This window comes from Syngnathus scovelli, chromosome 9 (assembly GCF_024217435.2).
Source record: "Syngnathus scovelli strain Florida chromosome 9, RoL_Ssco_1.2, whole genome shotgun sequence".
Taxonomy (NCBI): Eukaryota; Metazoa; Chordata; class Actinopteri; order Syngnathiformes; family Syngnathidae; genus Syngnathus; species Syngnathus scovelli.
Genome location: NC_090855.1, coordinates 15691682 through 15717320, shown reverse-complemented (window position 1 = coordinate 15717320; position 25639 = coordinate 15691682).

Below are 25639 nucleotides of genomic sequence, written 5' to 3'. Positions count from 1 at the left end.
TCACTCTCGTTGTGTTGGCATAGTAAAAAGTACTCTTGGGGGCTTTAGAGTGCCGAGTTTACCACTGCACATGAAGAAATAAACACCTGCAACGTTTGGTTTAGGTTTTAGGTGCATTTTTAATTTTATTGCTTAAATCGCATTTTCTCGACAAGCTGAGCACGTTGTCTGAATTGTGGTCCTCCCGTCACTCTGGTTAGGTTGGCATGGTAAAAAGTACTCTTGGCGGCGATAGAGTGCCGAGTTGACCATTGCGCATGAAAAATAACCACCTGCAACGTTTGGTTTGGGTTTTATAAGTATTTATAAATGTATTGCTTAAATCGCATTTTCTCGACGAGCTGAGCACGTTTTCTGAATAGTGCCCCTCACGTCACTCTGGTTGGGTTGGAATAGTAAAAAGTGTTCTTGGCGGCTAGAGAGTGCCGAGTTGAACACTGCGCATGAAGAAATGACCATCTGCAGCGTTTGGTTTAGGTTTTAGGTGCATTTTTAATTTTATTGCTTCAATCGCATTTTCTCGACGAGCTGAGCACGTTTTCTTAATTGTGCTCCTCCCGTCACTCTTGTTAGGTTGGCATAGGGAAAAGTACTCTTGGGGGCTTTAGAGTGCCGAGTTGACCACTTCGCATGAAACAATAACCACCTGCAACGTTTGGTTTGGGTTTTATAAGTATTTATAAATTTATTGCTTAAAATCGCATTTTCTCGACGAGCTGAGCACGTTTTCTGAATTGTGCTCCTCCCGTCACTCTGGTTGGGTTGGCATAGTAAAAAGTGCTCTTGGCGGCTAGAGAGTGCCTAGTTGAACACTGCCATGAAGAAATGACCATCTGCAGCGTTTGGTTTAGGTTTTAGGTGCATTTTTAATTTTATTGCTTAAATCGCATTTTCTCGGGGAGCTGAGCACGTTTTCTGAATTGTGCTCCTCCCGTCACTCTGGTTGGGTTGGCATAGTAAAAAGTGCTCTTGGCGGCTAGAGAGTGCCGAGTTGACCACTGCGCATGAAGAAATAACCACCTGCAACGTTTGGTTTGGGTTTTAGGTGCATTTTTAATTTTATTGCTTGAATCGCATTTTCTCGACGAGCTGAGCACGTTTTCTGAATTGTTTCCATCCCGTCATTCTGGTTGAGTTGGCTGAGTAAAAAGTGCTCTTGGCGGCTAGAGAGTGCCAAGTTGACCATTGCGCATGAAGAAATAACCACCTGCAACGTTTGGTTTGGGTTTTAGTTGCATTATTAATTTTATTGATTAAATTGCATTTTCTCGACGAGCTGAGCACGTTTTCTGAACTGTGCCCCTCCCGTCACTCTCGTTGTGTTGGCATAGTAAAAAGTACTCTTGGGGGCTTTAGAGTGCCGAGTTTACCACTGCGCATGAAGAAAGGACCATCTGCAGCGTTTGGTTTAGGTTTTAGGTGCATTTATAATTTTATCGCTTAAATCGCATTTTCTCGACGAGCTGAGCACATTTTCTGAATAGTGCCCCTCACGTCACTCTGGTTGGGTTGGAATAGTAAAAAGTGTTCTTGGCGGCTAGAGAGTGCCGAGTTGAACACTGAGCATGAAGAAATGACCATCTGCAGCGTTTGGTTTAGGTTTTAGGTGCATTTTTAATTGTATTGCTTAAATCGCATTTTCTCGACGATCTGAGCACGTTTTCTTAATTGTGCTCCTCCCGTCACTCTTGTTAGGTTGGCATACTGAAAAGTACTCTTGGGGGTTTTAGAGTGCCGAGTTGACCACTGCGCATGAAGAAATGACCATCTGCAGCGTTTGGTTTAGGTTTTAGGTGCATCTTTAATTGTATTGCTTAAATCACATTTTCTCGACGAGCTGAGCACGTTTTCTGAATTGTGCCCCTCCCGTCACTCTGGTTGGGTTGGCATAGTAAAAAGTGCTCTTGGCGGCTATAGAGTGCCGAGTTGACCATTGCGCATGAAAAAATAACCACCTGCAACGTTTGGTTTGGGTTTTATAAGTATTTTTAAATTTATTGCTTAAATCGCATTTTCTCGACGAGCTGAGCACGTTTTCTGAAATGTGCTCCTCCCGTCACTCTGGTTGGGTGCGCATAGTAAAAAGTGCTCTTGGCAGCTAGAGAGTGCCGCGTTGACCACTGCGCATGAAGAAATAACCACCTGCAACGTTTGGTTTAGGTTTTAGGTGCATTTTTAATTTTATTGCTTAAATCGCATTTTCTCGACGAGCTGAGCACGTTTTCTGAATTGTGCTCCTCCCGTCACTCTGGTTGGGTGGGCATAGTAAAAAGTGCTCATGGCAGCTAGAGAGTGCCGCGTTGACCACTGCGCATGAAGAAATAACCACCTGCAACGTTTGGTTTAGGTTTTAGGTGCATTTTTAATTTTATTGCTTAAATCGCATTTTCTCGACGAGCTGAGCACCTTTTCTGAAATGTGCTCCTCCCGTCACTCTGGTTGGGTGCGCATAGTAAAAAGTGCTCTTGGCAGCTAGAGAGTGCCGCGTTGACCACTGCACATGAAGAAATAACCGCCTGCAACTCTGAAATGTTCTCCTCCCGTCACTCTGGTTGGGTGCGCATAGTAAAAAGTGCTCTTGGCAGCTAGAGAGTGCCGCGTTGACCGCAGCGCATTAAGAAATAACCACCTGCAACGTTTGGTTTAGGTTTTAGGTGCATTTTTAATTTTATTGCTTAAATCGCATTTTCTCGACGAGCTGAGCACGTTTTCTGAAATATGCTCCTCCCGTCACTCTGGTTGGGTGCGCATAGTAAAAAGTGCTCTTGGCAGCTTGAGAGTGCCGCGTTGACTGCTGTGCATTAAGAAATAACCACCTGCAACGTTTGGTTTAGGTTTTAGGTGCATTTTTAATTTTATTGCTTAAATCTCATTTTCTCGACGAGCTCAGCACGTTTTCTGAAATGTGCTCCTCCCCTCACTCTGGTTGGGTGCGCATAGTAAAAAGTGCTCTTGGCAGATAGAGAGTGCCGCGTTGACCACTGCGCATGAAGAAATAACCACCTGCAACGTTTGGTTTAGGTTTTAGGTGCATTTTTAATTTTATTGCTTAAATCGCATTTTCTCGACGAGCTGAGCACGTTTTCTGAAATGTGCTCCTCCCGTCACTCTGGTTGGGTGCGCATAGTAAAAAGTGCTCTTGGCAGCTAGAGAGTGCCGCGTTGACCACTGCGCATGAAGAAAAAAACACCTGCAACGTTTGGTTTAGGTTTTGGGTGCATTTTTAATTTTATTGCTTAAATTGCATTTTCTCAACGAGCTGAGCACGTTTTCTGAAATGTGCTCCTCCCCTCACTCTGGTTGGGTGCGCATAGTAAAAAGTGCTCTTGGCAGCTAGAGAGTGCCGCGTTGACCACTGCGCATGAAGAAATAACCACCTGCAACGTTTGGTTTAGGTTTTAGGTGCATTTTTAATTTTATTGCTTAAATCGCATTTTCTCGACGAGCTAAGTACGTTTTCTGAAATGTGCTCCTCCCGTCACTCTGGTTGGGTGCGCATAGTAAAAAGTGCTCTTGGCAGCTAGAGAGTGCCGCGTTGACCACTGCGCATGAAGAAATAACCACCTGCAACGTTTGGTTTAGGTTTTGGGTGCATTTTTAATTTTATTGCTTAAATCGCATTCTCTCGTCGAGCTGAGCACGTTTTCAGAATTGTGCTCCTCCCGTCACTCTGGTTGGGTGTGCATAGTAAAAAGTGCTCTTGGCAGCTAGAGAGTGCCGCGTTGACCACTGTGCATGAAGAAATGACCATCTGCAACGTTTGGTTTAGGTTTTAGGTGCATTTTTAATTTTATTGCTTAAATCGCATTTTCTCGACGAGCTGAGCACGTTTTCTGAAATGTGCTCCTCCCGTCACTCTGGTTGGGTGCGCATAGTAAAAAGTGCTCTTGGCAGCTAGAGAGTGCCGCGTTGACCACTGCGCATGAACAAATAACCACCTGCAACGTTTGGTTTAGGTTTTAGGTGCATTTTTAATTTTATTGCTTAAATCGCATTTTCTCGACGAGCTGAGCACGTTTTCTGAAACGTGCTCCTCCCGTCATTCTGGTTGGGTGCGCATAGTAAAAAGTGCTCTTGGCAGCTAGAGAGTGCCGCGTTGACTGCTGCGCATGAAGAAATAACCACCTGCAACGTTTGGTTTAGGTTTTAGGTGCATTTTTAATTTTATTGCTTAAATCGCATTTTCTCGACGAGCTGAGCACGTTTTCTGAAATGTGCTCCTCCCGTCACTCTGGTTGGGTGCGCATAGTAAAAAGTGCTCTTGGCAGCTAGAGAGTGCCGCTTTTACCACTGCGCATGAAGAAATAACCACCTGCAACGTTTGGTTTAGGTTTTAGGTGCATTTTTAATTTTATTGCTTAAATCGCATTTTCTCGACGAGCTGAGCACGTTTTCTGAAATGTTCTCCTCCCGTCACTCTGGTTCTGTGCCATAGTAAAAAGTGCTCTTGGCAGCTAGAGAGTGCCGCGTTGACCACTGTGCATGAAGAAATAACCACCTGCAACGTTTGGTTTAGGTTTTAGGTGCATTTTTAATTTTATTGCTTAAATCGCATTTTCTCGACGAGCTGAGCACGTTTTCTGAAATGTGCTCCTCCCGTCACTCTGGTTGGGTGCGCATAGTAAAAAGTGCTCTTGGCAGCTAGAGAGTGCCACGTTGACCACTGCGCATGAAGAAATAACCACCTGCAACGTTTGGTTTAGGTTTTGGGTGCATTTTTAATTTTATTGCTTTAATCGCATTTTCTCGACGAGCTGAGCACGTTTTCTGAAATGTGCTCCTCCCGTCACTCTGGTTGGGTGCGCATAGTAAAAAGTGCTCTTGGCAGCTAGAGAGTGCCGCGTTGACCACTGCGCATGAAGAAATAACCACCTGCAACGTTTGGTTTAGGTTTTAGGTGCATTTTTAATTTTATTGCTTAAATCGCATTTTCTCGACGAGCTGAGCACGTTTTCTGAAATGTGCTCCTCCTGTCACTCTGGTTGGGTGCGCATGGTAAAAAGTGCTCTTGGCAGCTAGAGAGTGCCGCGTTGACCACTGCGCATGAATAAATAACCGCCTGCAACGTTTGGTTTAGGTTTTGGGTGCATTTTTAATTTTATTGCTTAAATCGCATTTTCTCGTCGAGCTGAGCACGTTTTCTGAAATGTGCTCCTCCCGTCACTCTGGTTGGGTGCGCATAGTAAAAAGTGCTCTTGGCAGCTAGATGTTAGAGATTTGCTCACTCCAACTTATTTTGCAAGAACCACACGGGAGACAAGTAAGTCCTTTTGGACACCTGCAGGTGGAGAGTCCATTTGTCGCTGTGCGTGCAGTGACGAATGGACTCTCCACCTGCAGGTGTCCAAAAGGACTTACTTGTCTCCCGTGTGGTTCTCGCAAAATAAGTTGGAGTGAGCAAATCTCTAACATTTTGGTGCCGAAACCCGGGACCCTCATACCCATCATCTGGCTGACGGAGGACGACGCGCTGTACACCGTCGACGGGCCAGCGTCCATTAGCCGGACCTGGTAAAGAAAGACCTGGGAAGGAAATTCTTCGCTGGGCCAGCATCTTAGGTCTGCCTTCGTCTGACAGAGGTGGATTGACGGGACCCGGCAGTACAATGAACCAGGGGACAAGTAAGTTAAAGGCCTGAAATTGTGTTGTGTTGTTAAACGCGTAACACATAGAGGTGCACGGGAGATAGCTTGGGTTCAAGTCCCAGTGGAAGAAACAGGCTAAGAAAGGCAGAGCTTCTTTTTCGTTCATCGAAGAAGTGTGTAGACTCTTCTTTGTCTGTTTTTCCGAGCTGAGGGATCTGGCTTGGGTTAAAGTCCCAGTGGAAGGAACATGCTAAGAAACACGGAGCTTCTTTTTTGTTAATCAAAGAAGGGCGTAGATTTTTCTTTGTATGTTTTTCCAAGCCAAAGAATAGCTTGGGTTCAAGTCCCAGTGGAAGAAACGGGCTAAGAAAAACCGAGCTTCTTTTTCTTAATTGAAGAAGGGCGTAGATTTTTTCTTTTGTCCGTTTTTCCAAAGCTGTTTGGGAGGGTTTTACACCCATCCCTGGATAGGCCTAAAAAAGCGCTGGAGTTTGTGTGATTGAGTGTGTGACTGGTAGGATAAATTGACTAAGAAGCAGTTCTAGCATTGATCCATGGCAATAATACAGGCTAGTAATTTGTTGAAAGGTCAATTTAAACCTGCATTGAGGATCCTCAAAGACATAGTTAAATAACTAAATAAGTAATAATAGTAATAATAATAATAATAATAATAATATTTTTGAGAAAAAGAAATTGTATAAAGTCAAAGTCAAAGTCAAAGTCAAAGTCAAAGTCAGCTTTATTGTCAATTTCTCCACATGCCAAAGACACACAAAGAAACCGAAATTTCGTTCCCCCCTATCCCACGGTGACAAGACATGGCTCACAACAGACAAACAAGTAACAAGTATAACAAAAGTGTGCTGAATAAATAATGAATAAATAACACAACAATAAATAAATAAATAAGAGGAGCAGAAAAAAAAGGAGCAAGTGCGCGTACAGCAGACATTCCCGAAAATAGCGCAACAGTGCCACACGCTACGCAGAAAGGGGTAGCGAGTTCAGGGCCCTAACAGCTTGGGGAAAGAAGCTGTTGGCAAGTCTGGTGGTGCGGGAGCGCAGGCTCCTGTACCTCTTCCCAGAGGGCAGAAGGTCAAACAAAGAGTGAGCCGGGTGACTCACATCTCTGGCAATCGAGGTTGCCTTGCGGGCGAGATGGGAGGTGTAAATGTCCTTCAGGGAGGGGAGCGAAGCACCAATAATCTTACCAGCCGTATTCACTATGCGCTGCAGGGCCTTCAAGTTCTGTTCAGTGCAGTTACCACCCCAGACAGCGATGCAACTGGTGATGACGCTCTCAATAGTGCCACGGTAAAATGTAGACAGGACTGCCTGAGGAGCACATGCACGCCTGAGCTTCCGCAGAAAGTACAGGCGGCGCTGAGCTTTCTTTGCCAGTGACGAGGTGTTTTCGGACCAGGAGAGGTCCTCACTGATGTGCACCCCCAGGAACTTGGTGCAGCTCACCCTCTCCACCACAGCACCATCGATGATCAGCGGCAGGTGTGTTGTGTGACCCTTCCGGAAGTCAACAATGATTTCCTTGGTCTTATTAACGTTCAGCAGGAGGTTGTTGTCCCTGCACCACGTGGTCAGAAGGACAACCTCCGACCTGTACCGAGTCTCGTCGCCCTTTGTGATGAGACCCACCAGAGTCGTGTCGTCAGCAAACTTCACTATGCGGTTGTCGCTGTAGGTCGCAGTGCAGTCATGCGTCAGCAGGGTGAAGAGTAATGGACTGAGCACGCAGCCCTGGGGGGCCCCCGTGCTCAGCGTGATGCTGGCGGAGATTTTGTCGCCAACACGCACCACCTGAGGCCTCTGACAGAGGAAGTCCAGTATCCAGTTGCAGAGGGAGGTACTGAGGCCCAGCTCGTCGAGTTTGCAGATGAGTCGCTGCGGCACAATGGTGTTGAAGGCAGAGCTGAAGTCCACAAACAGCAACCTCACATATGAGTCCTTTCTCTCCAGATGGGTGAGGGCCGAGTGGAGGGCAGAGCAGATGGCATCCTCAGAGGACCGCTTGGCACGGTACGCAAACTGGAAAGGGTCAATGGTGGGGGGGAGAACGGACTTGATGTGCTCCATGACCAGCCGCTCAAAGCACTTCATGATGATGGGCGTCAGTGCCACAGGGCGGTAGTCATTGAAGCAGGACGGTGCAGGTTTCTTCGGCACAGGAACGATGGTATAACCTAAAATTACTAGAATTAAGATGGGAAATAAAAACGGTAAATCTCTACCTCTTGACGGAGATGAGAAGTACATGGCGAGTAGATTTCTTAATTGTATGCAATATATGCCGTAGTGGAAGAAAAAGTATGGAGTAGAAAGGAAGTTGAGAGTTCAAGTGGTAAAGAAATGCAACTTGCTTCTAGAAGATAAATAAATAAAATTAGAATGTGCTGTCCTCGTGTGCATGGGAGGGACCAGCTCATGATCGACCACAGGAAATGGCCAGCCTGTGACGAATCATTGGTGCTGGGAACTACCTTTTGCGTGCGAGAGCTGTGCATGTGTGTGCGTATATGTTAAAATGATGAACATTGGCTAAAGTTTTAGTATAAAAAAAATTGCTAGACTGTGGTCTATCCAATTTGCACCGCAGAACAGAAATGATTTTGAAAGATAAAAATGAGAGGAAAAAGAGAGAAATCTGTTTGCAAGCAGAAACTAATCCACACTAGTGCATGTTAAGTGTCGAGCCCACATGAGAAATTCGAAGAAAAAAAAATGACAGAACATGCTTTCAGGAATTGGAAGAAGCTAAATTGTGAATTTAAGATTTTGCAATGCTACATTTAATAGGAATAATTGATTGGTTGTGTTATAAGATTATACAAAATTCTAAATGCAAGCTAAATCTGAGAGATTGAGTTCTTCAAATTTAAAAACAAAGAAAAAATTCAGATTAATTTGCCAATTGTTTGTTTATGTTAAGTTTTTTTTGAATTGGTGGATTGTTCTACCAGGAAACCTGAGTTGAAAATGATATATGAATGTTGTGTGGTGAGCTTGGATGAATTGGGACCAATGTGATAGAAAAACTCCTTTTTGGAGACTGTGTGTGAGATGCAAATGAACATTGATGAATGATAGCCTGAATGAAAAGAAATTAAAGGTTGAATGGTTGAAGTTGTTGGCGACTACTATGGAAAATTAGTAGAGCGACTTTGATGAAAGAGTGATTTTGAGCAGGTTGAATGTTAGAAAGAAACACGTAGCTTTTGGATTGATAATTAACTACAGAAAAAAAAACTGGAGAACCAGTAACACATGTAGAAGATGTGTGAACTGGGAAATTGAGAAGCGTTTTGGACAGAAAGTCAAATTAAATGATGATGGAATCGTATGTAGTAAAGAACGCATTCTCCCAAAAGGTTTGTCAAGGTGTGAGGCATGGGCGTTGCCAAGCCTCAAAAGGAGGGAGTGAGTAGGACAGATAGTGGAAGATAGTAATAATACAACACTTTATGACAATGAATTTTCGAATACATTTGGCGTTATACTGTGGTATTTTTTTTTATTCTGGTGTAGATAGGTTAGCAACACGAGAGATTTAGAGGTTCAAAAGAAAAACAGTTAAAAGAAAACATTTTTGATTTGGACAATTGCAGGCTAACAGGAACATAAGAACGATAAGAACTACGAGAGTTGCAAACAACAGATGAAGAGCAGTCCTTGGCAGATTATATGATCAGGACGCTCAAACTGTGTCAAAGACAAATTTACTGCCGCCTGATCTTTCCTCCTCACAGGTCGACAACCCCATCAATCCAGGAGACTGGGTCTACATCAAGGTCATCAAAAGAAAGAACTGGGCCAGCCCGCGGTGGGAGGGACCGTTCCAAGTTTTTCTTGCTACTCCCACGGCGGTAAAAAATTCTCAACGGCCCAGCTGGATTCACCTCAGCCACTGCAAGTTGCAGAGAGTGCTGGACCCCTAATTCGGAGTGGTGGGGAAGGCTGACTACAAAGGGGCCCCATCGTTTAGGGTGAGGCGTCTCAATGTTGGTGAAGAATTCATCGATCCCCACTCCGCTAGGCGAGGGGATGTCCCGGTGTCTCTGCCATCCTAGTAGCAACGGGGCTCCATATGCCAGATGGATCCTCTGCTGCGTTGTGGTTGGAGCGTGCTATGGTCTATTGACTCATCTGAACAGACCAAATGACAATGTTGCCCGTGGTAAACGATGGTCACATGATGAGAACTTTGAAGACTGGTCATGGGACCCCAGAAACCCATACGAAACCAACATTTGGTACCGGTATGTCAGGTTCACTGTGAGAGTTCACACACAGGAGGGATGCTATGTGTGTTCGAAACTCCCCCCTTCCTCCACGCAAGTTCGCTTGGAGGCCAGAGCAATGAATGTCACTGAAGCGAAACGTATGGCATCCATGGGAGGAGTTGGATATCAACGCCGAGCAGTCACAATCAGTGATGCCGACCCATCCCACTCTGGACTTGCAGACGGTGCCTATGATGAACACTTCTGGGCAAATCTCAATGTGGCTGTTAGAGGATGAACAATACCACAAGTGGCCTACACGGAGAGACCAGCTGGAGTGAATTACACATGTTACATCCAAGGTAACAAGACCCACGTCTGCATTAACGACGACTGCTCTCCAGGAGGAAACTGGATGGGAGCTTTGGACATCACCAGGATGAGAGAGCCGTTTTCAAGGTGTAAGGGCTCTACTACCGACATGGCTGCACCATCGGACGGGACCTACTTCATCCAGAGTTTCAGAAGCACTGCCTCACCTGCATCCTATGAGTGCACGTGCCTGTTCAGAACGGATCGTGGTTTTGTGGTCACCAGAGTTGTCCGATGCAGCCTGCCAACTGGACACGAGTGTGTGCGCCAGTGTGTGTGACAGAACACACCTACAGACTAGAACATCATCAGCTGACGAAAACACGAGCACATATACAACTTCTTAGGCGTGGCAGATGTGATAATGATAATGAGACGTGGATTGCGTAGACTGTTCTGTTGAGCATGTTTTACAGAAACTTGATGATTTGACCATCGAAAATGCTTTGCAAGTGATGGATACAATGATGTACTGTTTCTGTGTTTTTCTTTTTATTTTTTATTATTCTTAGCATTCTGGTCGCCTGTGGCAACGGGGCCGTGTAAGAATTTTCCTGCTAATGACATCTGGCCAGCAGGTTTTTCACTTACACAATAAGTTGATCTGGGGTATTGAGGTAATGCCTCATCTTCACTGGAAAGTGTTGCTATCATTGTTTGTTGTTTTTATTTTTGCTGTTCTTCTTTCTTCATTATACATATATATATGTTTTTTTCTTACTTGTCTTTGTTGTTTGGGGTGACATAATCATATGATAAAACAGGAGGGAGATGTTAGGGTTTTCCAGGTTATCTTTATCGTAGGATTATGTTGGAATGTAGACTCTAATGATTAAATCAATCTTGTCTTGCCCTCACAATGCAGAGTAAGATGAAGTGGTTGCTTCCTCTGCTTGATTGACCAGCTGCAGGGGAAGCAATCAAAGTTGTTCTGTTTCCCACAACAGTGTAAAACACCCCCTGCTCTGATCTTATCAGAGGCCGGGGGTTCACCAAACCTGTCCACTCCCACCCCCACTCTGTTCCTCCTAATAAATATGCCCTTGCAGGGAGGAGACTTTTAGATTTCATTCCTGTAGCGAGTGATCTCTCCACCTGCAGGTGTCTAAAAGAACTTGCCTTGTCTCCCGTGTGGTTCTTGCAAAATAAGTTGGAGTGAGCCAATCTCTAACAGATAGAAAGTTGAAAAGTGATGAGGCCGCCATTCAATTGAGATTTGACAAAGAATTCAGGGTGCATAGTGGCATCCCATTCAATGATACAGCTGAGAGTGCTTATCAACAACAGCTTAAAAATGCGCTCCTCACTAATTTCCGCCCTGAAATAGGCAACTGGGTGAGGAAACATTTGGTGGAAGTGGATGTTGCAAGTGTGACAACAACTATGCAATGGGCCAGACATGCTGAAAAAGTGATCAAAGAAGGCAAAAGTTCTGATGTATTTCATCTAGATAATGATGATGATGAACTAGATGAAGATACAACAGTCTTCTTCCAAGGGTCCCAGCTAGGCAGAGGGAGAGGTAGAGGCCAACAAGGTCGCAGGCCGCCATATAATTCAAAACCCCCACGAGATTCTAACAACTGTTGGAACTGTGGGAGACGAGGACACTTTGCACGAGAGTGTCGTTTTGCAAAACAATATCAATCAAAGGGTGGAGGAAGGAGCAGAGGAAAAGCCAAATTTTTAGCATGACAAGCTTCCTCCTCTTTGACCACTTATGCTCATACAGAGAAAGAAAGAATAGATGCCCATATGACAGCAAAACATGTCATTGTCAGATTATTAGAATTTTTTTTAGATTATTAGAAGTCCTGTCCATCCAAGAAGTATGACAATGCTGTTTGTATGCCCAAATTACAAATGACTAGAGCTCAAATTGTGTTACACTGAAGTTAAAATATGCAAATCAAGTGGTAAAGAAATGCAACTTGCTTCTAGAAGATAAATAAATAAAATTAGAATGTGCTGTCCTCGTGTGCATGGGAGGGACCAGCTCATGATCGACCACAGGAAATGGCCAGCCTGTGACGAATCAGTGGTGCTGGGAACTACCTTTTGCATGCGAGAGCTGTGCATGTGTGTGCGTATATGTTAAAATGATGAACATTGGCTAAAGTTTTAGTATAAAAAAAATTTGCTAGACTGTGGTCTATCCAATTTGCACCGCAGAACAGAAATGATTTTGAAAGATAAAAATGAGAGGAAAAAGAGAGAAATCTGTTTGCGAGCAGAAACTAATCCACACTAGTGCATGTTAGTGTCAAGCCCTCATGAGAAATTCGGAGTTAACAAAACAACAGAACATGCTTTCAGGAATTGGAAGAAGCTAAATTGTGAATTTAAGATTTTGCAATGCTACATTTAATAGGAATAATTGATTGGTTGTGTTATAAAATTATACAAAATTCTAAATGCAAGCTAAATCTGAGAGATTGAGTTCTTCAAATTTAAAAACAAAGAAAAAAATCAGATTAATTTGCCAATTGTTTGTTTTAGTTAAGTTTTTTTTTAGATTGGTGGATTGTTCTACCAGGAAACCTGAGTTGAAAATGATATATGAATGTTGTGTGGTGAGCTTGGATGAATTGGGACCAATGTGATAGAAAGACTCCTTTTTGGAGACTGCGTGTGAGATGCAAATGAACATTGATGAATGATAGCCTGAATGAAAAGAAATTACAGGTTGAATGGTTGAAGTTGTTGGCGACTACTATAGAAAATTAGTAGAGCGACTTTGATGAAAGAGTGATTTTGAGCAGGTTGAATGTTAGAAAGAAACACATAGCTTTTGGATTGATAATTAACTAGAGAAAAACTGGAGAACCAGTAACACATGTAGAAGATGTGTGAACTGAGAAATTGAGAAGCGTTTTGGAAAGAAAGTCAAATTAAATGATGATGGAATCGTATGTAGTAAAGAACGCATTCTCCCAAAAAGTTTGTCAAGGTGTGAGGCATGGGCGTTGCCAAGCCTCAAAGGGAGGGAGTGAGTAGGACAGATAGTGGAAGATAGTAATAATACAACACTTTATGACAATGAATTTTCGAATACATTTGGTGTTATATTGTGGTAAATTTTTTGTTCTGGTGTAGATAGGTTAGCAACACGAGCGATTTAGAGGTTCAAAAGAAAGACAGTTAAAAGAAAACATTTTTGATTTGGACAATTGCAGGCTAACAGGAACATGAGAACGATAAGAACTACGAGGTGGGATCCAATTTCATTGGGGAGATTGAGAATTCACAGCACCATACTCTAAGTCACATTTTTGAGCAAGCATGACAATAACATGTGAGAGGTCAAGACATACAGATCAGGGCTTGATGTGGAAAGCAGACCTCGATGAGTTGGTTTTCAATAATGATACTGAAGACAACATACTGTCCGATTAAATTGGAACTATAGATAAAATGTAGCTCAAAAATAGGATGAGTTGCAGGATTTACGATATAAAAACGAGACCGCTGTTATTAGAAGAATTTGAAGTTTGGTAAACAAACATTACTAGCAAATTGATGGAAGCAGCTACATTTGGAGATAGTCTTACAAGTTTGATGTCCCAGCCTGTCATTCTCAGTGTCAGAGTCCCTGAAACCCAATCCAAGACTTCGCCTGCAGCCGTGAACAACTACAAAATGGTGCCTGGCTCTGAAGCACCTTTGACCTTTGGCGAAGGACAAGAAAAGACTGCTGTCGTGCTTGGAGAAGGACAAGTACACTCCGGAGGAAATACAACATCCTCGGGGACGAGAAAAGACAGTGAAAAGCGGAGGAACTCACAATGATGAAAATTGACTCATTTGAACAATGGACTCATTCAAGAGTGATGGATGGGGTCGCTCTGAAGCAACAACAAAAGAACACCAACTTGATAGGGTGAAGTGCGGCAAAAAGATATGGACTTGGAGTGTCCGACAACCAAATCGCACTCCTTGCTACGGCGTTCCCAAATTTGGTGGAGCTTGGTTCAAAGTGGAAGGGAGGTTCATTGTGCACTGAGTTTGACAGAACTGAGGAGATTTGATAAATAAATAAATAAAAATTTGAAAAATAAGTAGGGCTACAGATTATAATCAGAGATTGAACGGATTTGGATAAAACAAATAGGCTAAAACGGTAGGAAACAAGAGCAAGATCTTATATTTTGGCTCATCAAGCTTAAGACGTAGAGGTCGAGTTATATGAATTTTAGAACAGGACATTTGGCAGTCAGGAGGAAGCTAGGTTGCTCAATGTACCTACTCAATACAATAGTAAGGGTTTTTATACCACAGTGGAGGTTGGATGGTCAGAAAGTTAGGTACGTTAAATTTTTGACATTCACACAATCATGCATAGGAGTCACAAGGCAACAGTTAACAAGACAATGACTGCAATAGGGGCCACCTACGACTGCACCGACATGGAAAAGTAGAAGTGAGAGAGCAGAGTATGGGATTATATGCTAAAACGTCTGCTATACAGTTACCAATAGGAGATTCTATCAAGAGAAGCTACATGAGAGATGGATTAGAATCTCTTTGTCTGCGTGGGTGCGTGTGTGTGTGTGTGTGTGTGTGTGTTCACACCCTGTGTGGGTGCGAGCGTGTGAGGAGAAAGAAGGCATGGGTAAGACAATCTCTTTTAAACCAGGAGGCAATAAATGGGAACGCCCCTGTCATAAATAGTTTTTGGTTAAAGGGAATCATTAGGAAGTGTTCAAACTCTTCCCGCAAACATTCCTATTTGCCAATTAAATGGGCACTACAATTGACTACGAGAGTTGCAAACAACAGATGAAGAGCAGTCCTTGGCAGATTATATGATCAGGACGCTCAAACTGTGTCAAAGACAAATTTACTGCCGCTTGATCTTTCCTCCTCACAGGTCGACAACCCCATCAATCCAGGAGACTGGGTCTACATCGAGGTCATCAAAGGAAGGAACTGGGCCAGCCACGACGGGAGGGACCATTCCAAGTCTTGCTGACTACACATGTTGCACCCAAGGTTGCAGGACCCACAAATGCATTAACGACGACTGCTCTCCAGGAGGAAACTGGATGGGAGCTTTGGACATCACCGCTGTGTGCCAGGATGAGAGAGCCGTTTTCAAGGTGTAAGGGCTCTACTACCAACATGGCTGCACCATCGGACAGGACCTACTTCATCCAGAAGTTCAGAGGCACTGCCTCACCTGCATCCTATGAGTGCACGTGCCTGTTCAGTACGGATCATGGTTTTGTGGTCACAGGAGTTGTCCGATGTTGCCTGCCAACTGGACACGAGTGTGTGCGCCGGTGCGTGTGACAGAACTCACCTACAGACTAGAACATCATCAGCTGACGAAAACACGGGCACATATACAACTTCTTAGACGTGACAGTTGTGATAATGATAATGAGACGTGGATTGCGTAGATGCTGTTCTGTTGAGCATGTATTACGGAAACTTGTTCATTTGACCATCGAAAATGCTTCACAAGTGATGGATACAATGATGTACTGTTTCTGTGTTTTTCTTTTTATTTTTTATTGATAGCATTCTGGTCGCCTGTGGCAACGGGGCCGTGTAAGAATTTTCCTGCTAATAACATCTGGCCAGCAGGTTTTTCGCTTACACAATAAGTTTGATCTGGGGTGTTGAGGTAATGCCTCAATTTCACTGGAAAGTGTTGCTATCATTGTTTGTTGTTTTTATTTTTACTATTCTTCTTTCTTCATTATACATATATATATGTTTTTCTTTCTTACTTGTCTTTGTTGTTTGGGGTGTCATAATCATATGATAAAACAGGAGGGAGATGTTAGGGTTTTCCAGGTTATCTTGATCCTATGATTATGTTGGAATGTAACCTGTAATAATTAAACTCGCCTGTCCTGTCTTAACAAAAGTAGTAGAACAAAGTGCTAAGATCTTTTGAACTGATTGACTAGCTGCAGAGGAAGCAGTCAAAGTTGTTTTGTTCACACAACATCGTGAGGGACCCCCTGCTGTGCTTTGATCAGCCAGGGGCTTCGGCCATTTGTCTACTCTGACCCCCACTCTCAACCCCCACTCTGTTTCTCTCGATAAAAATGCTCCTGCACGAGGCCTGAGTCAGACCTCCATTTCGATCATCGCTGCACGCACAGCGACGAATGGACTCTCCACCTGCAGGTGTCCAAAAGGACTTACTTGTCTCCCGTGTGGTTCTTGCAAAATAAGTTGGAGTGAGCAAATCTCTAACACTAGAGAGTGCCGCGTTGACCACTGCGCATTTAGAAATGACCATCTGCAAAGTTTGGTTTAGGTTTTGGGTGCATTTTTAATTTTATTGCTTAAATCACATTTTCTCGACGAGCTGAGCACGTTTTCTGAAATGTGCTCCTCCCGTCACTCTGGTTGGGTGCGCATAGTAAAAAGTGCTCTTGGCAGCTAAAGAGTGCCGCGTTGACCACTGCGCATGAAGAAATAACCACCTGCAACGTTTGGTTTAGGTTTTAGGTGCATTTTTAATTTTATTGCTTAAATCGCATTTTCTCGACGAGCTGAGCACGTTTTCTGAAATGTGCTCCTCCCGTCACTCTAGTTGGGTGCGCATAGTAAAAAGTGCTCTTGGCAGCTAGAGAGTGCCGCGTTGACCACTGCACATGAAGAAATAACCACCTGCAAGTTTGGTTTAGGTTTTAGGCGCATTTTTAATTTTATTGCTTAAATCGCATTTTCTCAACGAGCTGAGCACGTTTTCTGAAATGTGCTCCTCCCGTCACTCTGGTTGGGTGCGCATAGTAAAAAGTGCTCTTGGCAGCTAGAGAGTGCCGCGTTGACCACTGCGCATGAAGAAATAACCACCTGCAACGTTTGGTTTAGGTTTTACGTGCATTTTTAATTTTATTGCTTAAATCGCATTTTCTCGACGAGCTGAGCACGTTTTCTGAAATGTGCTCCTCCCGTCACTCTGGTTGGGTGCGCATAGTAAAAAGTGCTCTTGGCAGCTAGAGAGTGCCGCGTTTACCACTGCGCATGAAGAAATAACCACCTGCAACGTTTGGTTTAGGTTTTAGGTGCATTTTTAATTTTATTGCTTAAATTGGATTTTCTCGACGAGCTGAGCACGTTTTCTGAAATGTGCTCCTCCCGTCACTCTGGTTGGGTGCGCATAGTAAAAAGTGCTCTTGGCAGCTAGATAGTGCCGCGTTGACCGCTGCGCATGAAGAAATAACCACCTGCAACGTTTGGTTTAGGTTTTAGGTGCATTTTTAATTTTATTGCTTAAATCGCATTTTCTCGACGAGCTGAGCACGTTTTCTGAAATGTGCTCCTCCCGTCACTCTGGTTGGGTGCGCATAGTAAAAAGTGCTCTTGGCAGCTAGAGAGTGCCGCGTTGACCACTGCGCATGAAGAAATAACCACCTGCAACGTTTGGTTTAGGTTTTAGGTGCATTTTTAATTTTATTGCTTAAATCGCATTTTCTCGACGAGCTGAGCACGTTTTCTGAAATGTGCTCCTCCCGTCACTCTGGTTGGGTGCGCATAGTAAAAAGTGCTCTTGGCAGCTAGAGAGTGCCGCGTTGACCACTGTGCATGAAGAAATAACCACCTGCAACGTTTGGTTTAGGTTTTACGTGCATTTTTAATTTTATTGCTTAAATCGCATTTTCTCGACGAGCTGAGCACGTTTTCTGAAATGTGCTCCTCCCGTCACTCTGGTTGGGTGCGCATAGTAAAAAGTGCTCTTGGCAGCTAGAGAGTGCCGCGTTTACCACTGCGCATGAAGAAATAACCACCTGCAACGTTTGGTTTAGGTTTTAGGTGCATTTTTAATTTTATTGCTTAAATTGGATTTTCTCGACGAGCTGAGCACGTTTTCTGAAATGTGCTCCTCCCGTCACTCTGGTTGGGTGCGCATAGTAAAAAGTGCTCTTGGCAGCTAGATAGTGCCGCGTTGACCGCTGCGCATGAAGAAATAACCACCTGCAACGTTTGGTTTAGGTTTTAGGTGCATTTTTAATTTTATTGCTTAAATCGCATTTTCTCGACGAGCTGAGCACGTTTTCTGAAATGTGCTCCTCCCGTCACTCTGGTTGGGTGCGCATAGTAAAAAGTGCTCTTGGCAGCTAGAGAGTGCCGCGTTGACCACTGCGCATGAAGAAATAACCACCTGCAACGTTTGGTTTAGGTTTTAGGTGCATTTTTAATTTTATTGCTTAAATCGCATTTTCTCGACGAGCTGAGCACGTTTTCTGAAATGTGCTCCTCCCGTCACTCTGGTTGGGTGCGCATAGTAAAAAGTGCTCTTGGCAGCTAGAGAGTGCCGCGTTGACCACTGCGCATGAAGAAATAACCACCTGCAACGTTTGGTTTAGGTTTTAGGTGCATTTTTAATTTTATTGCTTAAATCGCATTTTCTCGACGAGCTGAGCACGTTTTCTGAAATGTGCTCCTCCCGTCACTCTGGTTGGGTGCGCATAGTAAAAAGTGCTCTTGGCAGCTAGAGAGTGCCGCGTTGACCACTGCGCATGAAGAAATAACCACCTGCAACGTTTGGTTTAGGTTTTAGGTGCATTTTTAATTTTATTGCTTAAATCGCATTTTCTCGACGAGCTGAGCACGTTTTCTGAAATGTGCTCCTCCCGTCACTCTGGTTGGGTGCGCATAGTAAAAAGTGCTCTTGGCAGCTAGAGAGTGCCGCGTTGACCACTGCGCATGAAGAAATAACCACCTGCAACGTTTGGTTTAGGTTTTAGGTGCATTTTTAATTTTATTGCTTAAACCACATTTTCTCGACGAGCTGAGCACGTTTTCTGAAATGTCCTCCTCCCGTCACTCTGGTTGGGTGCGCATAGTAAAAAGTGCTCTTGGCAGCTAGAGAGTGCCGCGTTGACCACTGCGCATGAAGAAATAACCACCTGCAACGTTTGGTTTAGGTTTTAGGTGCATTTTTAATTTTATTGCTTAAATCGCATTTTCTCGACGAGCTGAGCACGTTTTCTGAAATGTGCTCCTCCCGTCACTCTGGTTGGGTGCGCATAGTAAAAAGTGCTCTTGGCAGCTAGAGAGTGCCGCGTTGACCACTGCGCATGAAGAAATAACCACCTGCAACGTTTGGTTTAGGTTTTGGGTGCATTTTTAATTTTATTGCTTAAATCGCATTTTCTGGACGAGCTGAGCACGTTTTCTGAAATGTGCTCCTCCCGTCACTCTGGTTGGGTGCGCATAGTAAAAAGTGCTCTTGGCAGCTAGAGAGTGCCGCGTTGACCACTGCGCATGAAAAAATGACCATCTGCAACGTTTGGTTTAGGTTTTAGGTGCATTTTTAATTTTATTGCTTAAATCGCATTTTCTTGACGAGCTGAGCATGTTTTCTGAAATGTGCTCCTCCCGTCACTCTGGTTGGGTGCGCATAGTAAAAAGTGCTCTTGGCAGCTAGAGAGTGCCGCGTTGACCACTGCGCATGAAGAAATAATCACCTGCAACGTTTGGTTTAGGTTTTAGGTGCATTTTTAATTTTATTGCTTAAATTGCATTTTCTCGACGAGCTGAGCACGTTTTCTGAAATGTGCTCCTCCCGTCACTCTGGTCGGGTGCGCATAATAAAAAGTGCTCTTGGCAGCTAGAGATTGCCGCGTTGACCACTGCGCATGAAGAAATGACCATCTGCAACGTTTGGTTTAGGTTTTGGGTGCATTTTTAATTTTATTGCTTAAATCGCATTTTCTCGACGAGCTGAGCACGTTTTCTGAAATGTGCTCCTCCCGTCACTCTGGTTGGGTGCGCATAGTAAAAAGTGCTCTTGGCAGCTAGATAGTGCCGCGTTGACCGCTGCGCATGAAGAAATAACCACCTGCAACGTTTGGTTTAGGTTTTAGGTGCATTTTTAATTTTATTGCTTAAATCGCATTTTCTCAACGAGCTGAGCACGTTTTCTGAAATGTGCTCCTCCCGTCACTCTGGTTGGGTGCGCATAGTAAAAAGTGCTCTTGGCAGCTAGAGAGTGCCGCGTTGACCACTGCGCATGAAGAAATAACCACCTGCAACGTTTGGTTTAGGTTTTGGGTGCATTTTTAATTTTATTGCTTAAATAGCATTTTCTGGACGAGCTGAGCACGTTTTCTGAAATGTGCTCCTCCCGTCACTCTGGTTGGGTGCGCATAGTAAAAAGTGCTCTTGGCAGCTAGAGAGTGCCGCGTTGACCACTACGCATGAAGAAATGACCATCTGCAACGTTTGGTTTAGGTTTTAGGTGCATTTTTAATTTTATTGCTTAAATCGCATTTTCTCGACGAGCTGAGCATGTTTTCTGAAATGTGCTCCTCCCGTCACTCTGGTTGGGTGCGCATAGTAAAAAGTGCTCTTGGCAGCTAGAGAGTGCCGCGTTGACCACTGCGCATGAAGAAATGACCATCTGCAACGTTTAGTTTAGGTTTTAGGTGCATTTTTAATTTTATTGCTTTAATCGCATTTTCTCGACGAGCTGAGCACGTTTTCTGAAATGTGCTCCTCCCGTCACTCTGGTTGGGTGCGCATAGTAAAAAGTGCTCTTGGCAGCTAGAGAGTGCCGCGTTGACCACTGCACATGAAGAAATAACCACCTGCAACGTTTGGTGTAGGTTTTAGGTGCATTTTTAATTTTATTGCTTAAATCGCATTTTCTCGACGAGCTGAGCACGTTTTCTGAAATGTGCTCCTCCCGTCACTCTGGTCGGGTGCGCATAGTAAAAAGTGCTCTTGGCAGCTAGAGAGTGCCGCGTTGACTGCTGCACATGAAGAAATAACCACCCCCAACGTTTGGTTTAGGTTTTAGGTGCATTTTTAATTTTATTGCTTAAATATCATTTTCTCGACGAGCTGAGCACGTTTTCTGAAATGTGCTCCTCCTGTCACTCTGGTTGGGTGCGCATAGTAAAAAGTGCTCTTGGCAGCTAGAGAGTGCCGCGTTGACCACTGCGCAAGAAGAAATGACCATCTGCGAAGTTTGGTTTAGGTTTTAGGTGCATTTTTAATTTTATTGCTTAAATTGCATTTTCCCATGGGCTCACCACCTGTGGGAGGGGCCGAAGGGGTCGGGTGCAATGTGAGCTGGGCGGCAGCCAAAGGCGGGGACCTTGGCGGTCTGATCCCCGGCTGCAGAAGCTGGCTCTTGGGACATGGAATGTCACCTCTCTGGCTGGAAAGGAGCCCGAGCTGGTGTGCGAGGCAGAAAGATTCCGACTAGATATAGTCGGACTAGCCTCCACACACAGTTTGGGTTCCGGTACAAGCCCTCTCGAGAGGGGCTGGACTCTCTTCCACTCTGGAGTTGCCCACGGTGAGAGGCGTCGAGCAGGTGTGGGTATACTTATTGCCCCCCGGCTGGGCGCCTGCACATTGGGGTTCACCCCGGTGAACGAGAGGGTAGCCTCCCTCCGCCTTCGGGTGGGGGGACGGGTCCTGACTGTTGTTTGTGTCTATGCACCAAACAGCAGCTCAGAGTACCCACCCTTCTTGGGGTCCCTGGAGGAAGTGCTGGAGAGCGCTCCTTCTGGGGACTCTATCGTTCTACTGGGTGACTTCAATGCTCACGTGGGCAATGACAGTGAGACCTGGAAGGGCGTGATTGGGAGGAACGGCCCCCCTGATCTGAACCCGAGCGGTGTTCTATTGTTGGACTTCTGTGCTCGACACGGATTTTCAATAATGAACACCATGTTCAAACATAAGGGTGTCCATGTGTGCACTTGGCACCAGGACACCCTAGGCCGCAGTTCGATGATCGACTTTGTAGTCGTGTCATCGGATTTGCGGCCGCATGTTTTGGACACTCGGGTGAAGAGAGGGGCGGAGCTGTCAACTGATCACCACCTGGTGGTGGGTTGGCTCCGATGGTGGGGGAAGATGCCGGTCCGACCTGGCAGACCCAAACGCTCTGTGAGGGTCTGCTGGGAACGTCTGGCAGAATCTCCTGTCAGGAAGAGCTTCAACTCCCACCTCCGGCAGAGCTTTTCCCACGTCCCGGGGGAGGCGGGGGACATTGAGTCTGAGTGGACCATGTTCCGCGCCTCCATTGTTGAGGCGGCCGACCGGAGCTGTGGCCGTAAGGTCGTTGGTGCCTGTCGTGGCGGCAACCCCCGAACCCGCTGGTGGACACCGGCGGTAAGGGATGCCGTCAAGCTGAAGAAGGAGTCCTATCGGGCCGTTTTGGCCTGCGGGACTCCGGAGGCAGCTGACAGGTACCGGATGGCCAAGCGGAACGCGGCTTCGGCGGTTGCTGAGGCAAAAACCCGGGCGTGGGAGGAGTTCGGTGAGGCCATGGAGAATGACTTTCGGACGGCTTCGAGGAAATTCTGGTCCACCATCCGGCGTCTCAGGAGGGGGAAGCAGTGCAACGTCAACACTGTTTACAGTGGGGATGGCGTGCTGCTGACCTCGACTCGGGACGTCGTGAGTCGGTGGGGAGAATACTTCGAAGACCTCCTCAATTCCACCTACACGCCTTCCATTGAGGAAGCAGGGCCTAGAGACTCTGAGGCGGATTCTCCAATCTCTGGGGTCGAAGTCACTGAGGTAGTTAAAAAACTCCTCGGTGGCAAGGCCCCGGGGGTGGATGAGATCCGCCCAGAGTTCTTAAAGGCTCTGGATGTTGTGGGGCTGTCATGGCTGACACGCCTCTACAACGTTGCGTGGACATCGGGGACAGTGCCTCTGGATTGGCAGACTGGGGTGGTGGTTCCCCTCTTTAAGAAGGGGGACCGGAGGGTGTGTTCCAATTACAGGGGAATCACACTCCTCAGCCTCCCTGGTAAGGTCTATTCAGGGGTGCTGGAGAGGAGGGTCCGTCGGGAGGTCGAACCTCGGATTCAGGAGGAGCAGTGTGGCTTTCGTCCTGGCCGTGGAACAGTGGACCAGCTCTACACCCTCGGCAGGATCCTCGAGGGTGCATGGGAGTTTGCCCAACCAGTCCACATGTGTTTTGTGGACTTGGAGAAGGCGTTCGACCGTGTCCCTCGGGAGGTTCTGTGGAGGGTGCTTCGGGAGTACGGGGTGCCGAGCCAACTGATAAGGGCGGTTCGGTCCCTGTATCACCAATGCCAGAGTCTGGTCCGCATTTCCGGCAGTAAGTCGGATTCGTTCCCAGTGAGGGTTGGACTCCGCCAAGGCTGCCCTTTGTCACCGATTCTGTTCATAATTTTTATGGACAGAATTTCTAGGCGCAGCCGAGGCGTTGAGGGGGTCCGGTTTGGGGACCTCAGCATCGCGTCTCTGCTTTTTGCAGATGACGTGGTGCTGTTGGCTTCTTCAGGCCGTGATCTCCAGCTCTCGCTGGAACGGTTCGCAGCCGAGTGCGAAGCGGTCGGGATGAGGGTCAGCACCTCCAAATCCGAGTCCATGGTCCTCGATCGGAAAAGGGTGGAATGCCCTCTCCGGATCGGGGATGAGATCCTGCCCCAAGTGGAGGAGTTCAAGTATCTTGGAGTCTTGTTCACGAGTGAGGGGAGGATGGAGCGTGAGATCGACAGGCGGATCGGTGCAGCGTCGGCAGTAATGCGGACCCTGTACCGGTCCGTTGTGGTGAAGAGAGAGCTGAGCCAAAAGGCAAAGCTCTCAATTTACCGGTCGATTTACGCTCCTACCCTCACCTATGGTCACGAGCTATGGGTCGTGACCGAAAGAACGAGATCTCGGATACAAGCGGCCGAAATGAGTTTTCTCCGCAGGATGTCCGGGCTCTCCCTTAGAGATAGGGTGAGAAGCTCGGTCATCCGGGAGAGACTCGGAGTAGAGTCGCTACTCCTCCACGTTGAGAGGAGCCAGATGAGGTGGCTCGGGCATCTTATCAGGATGCCTCCTGGACGCCTCCCTGGGGAGGTGTTCCGGGCATGTCCCACCGGTAGGAGACCCCGGGGACGACCCAGGACGCGCTGGAGAGACTATGTCTCTCAGCTGGCCTGGGAACGCCTTGGGATCCCCCGGGATGAGCTGGATGAAGTGGCTGGGGAGAGGGAAGTCTGGGAGTACCTCCTGAAGCTGTTGCCCCCGCGACCCGACCCCGGATAAGCGGAAGAAGATGGATGGATGGATGGAAATTGCATTTTCTCGACGAGCTGAGCACGTTTTCTGAAATGTGCTCCTCCCGTCACTCTGTTTGGGTGCGCATAGTAAAAAGTGCTCTTGGCAGCTAGAGAGTGCCGCGTTGACCACTGCGCATAAAGAAATAACCACCTGCAACGTTTGGTTTAGGTTTTAGGTGCATTTTTAATTTTATTGCTTAAATCGCATTTTCTCGACGAGCTGAGCACGTTTTCTGAAATGTGCTCCTCCCGTCACTCTGGTTGGGTGCGCATAGTAAAAAGTGCTCTTGGCAGCTAGAGAGTGCCGCGTTAAACACTGCGCATGAAGAAATAACCACCTGCAACGTTTGGTTTAGGTTTTGGATGCATTTTTAATTTTATTGCTTAAATCGCATTTTCTCGACGAGCTGAGCACGTTTTCTGAAATGTGCTCCTCCCGTCACTCTGGTTGGGTGCGCATAGTAAAAAGTGCTCTTGGCAGCTAGAGAGTGCCGCGTTGACCACTGCGCATGAATAAATAACCACCTGCAACGTTTGGTTTAGGTTTTAGGTGCATTTTTAATTTTATTGCTTAAATCGCATTTTCTCGACGAGCTGAGCACGTTTTCTGAAATGTGCTCCTCCCGTCACTCTGGTTGGGTGCGCATAGTAAAAAGTGCTCTTGGCAGCTAGAGAGTGCCACGTTGACCACTGCGCATGAAGAAATAACCACCTGCAACGTTTGGTTTAGGTTTTAGGTGCATTTTTAATTTTATTGCTTAAATCGCATTTTCTCGACGAGCTGAGCACGTTTTCTGAAATGTGCTCCTCCCGTCACTCTGGTTGGGTGCGCATAGTAAAAAGTGCTCTTGGCAGCTAGAGAGTGTCGCGTTGACTGCTGCGCATGAAGAAATAACCGCCTGCAACGTTTTGTTTAGGTTTTAGGTGCATTTTTAATTTTATTGCTTAAATCGCATTTTCTCGACGAGCTGAGCACGTTTTCTGAAATGTGCTCCTCCCGTCACTCTGGTTGGGTGCGCATAGTAAAAAGTGCTCTTGGCAGCTAGAGAGTGCCGCGTTGACTGCTGCGCATGAAGAAATAACCGCCTGCAACGTTTTGTTTAGGTTTTAGGTGCATTTTTAATTTTATTGCTTAAATCGCATTTTCTCGACGAGCTGAGCACGTTTTCTGAAATGTGCTCCTCCCGTCACTCTGGTTGGGTGCGCATAGTAAAAAGTGCTCTTGGCAGCTATATATTGCCGCGGTGACCGCTGTGCATGAAGAAATAACCACCTGCAACGTTTGGTTTAGGTTTTAGGTGCATTTTTAATTTTATTGCTTAAATCGCATTTTCTCGACGAGCTGAGCACGTTTTCTGAAATGTGCTCCTCCCGTCACTCTGGTTGGGTGCGCATAGTAAAAAGTGCTCTTGGCAGCTAGAGAGTGCCGCG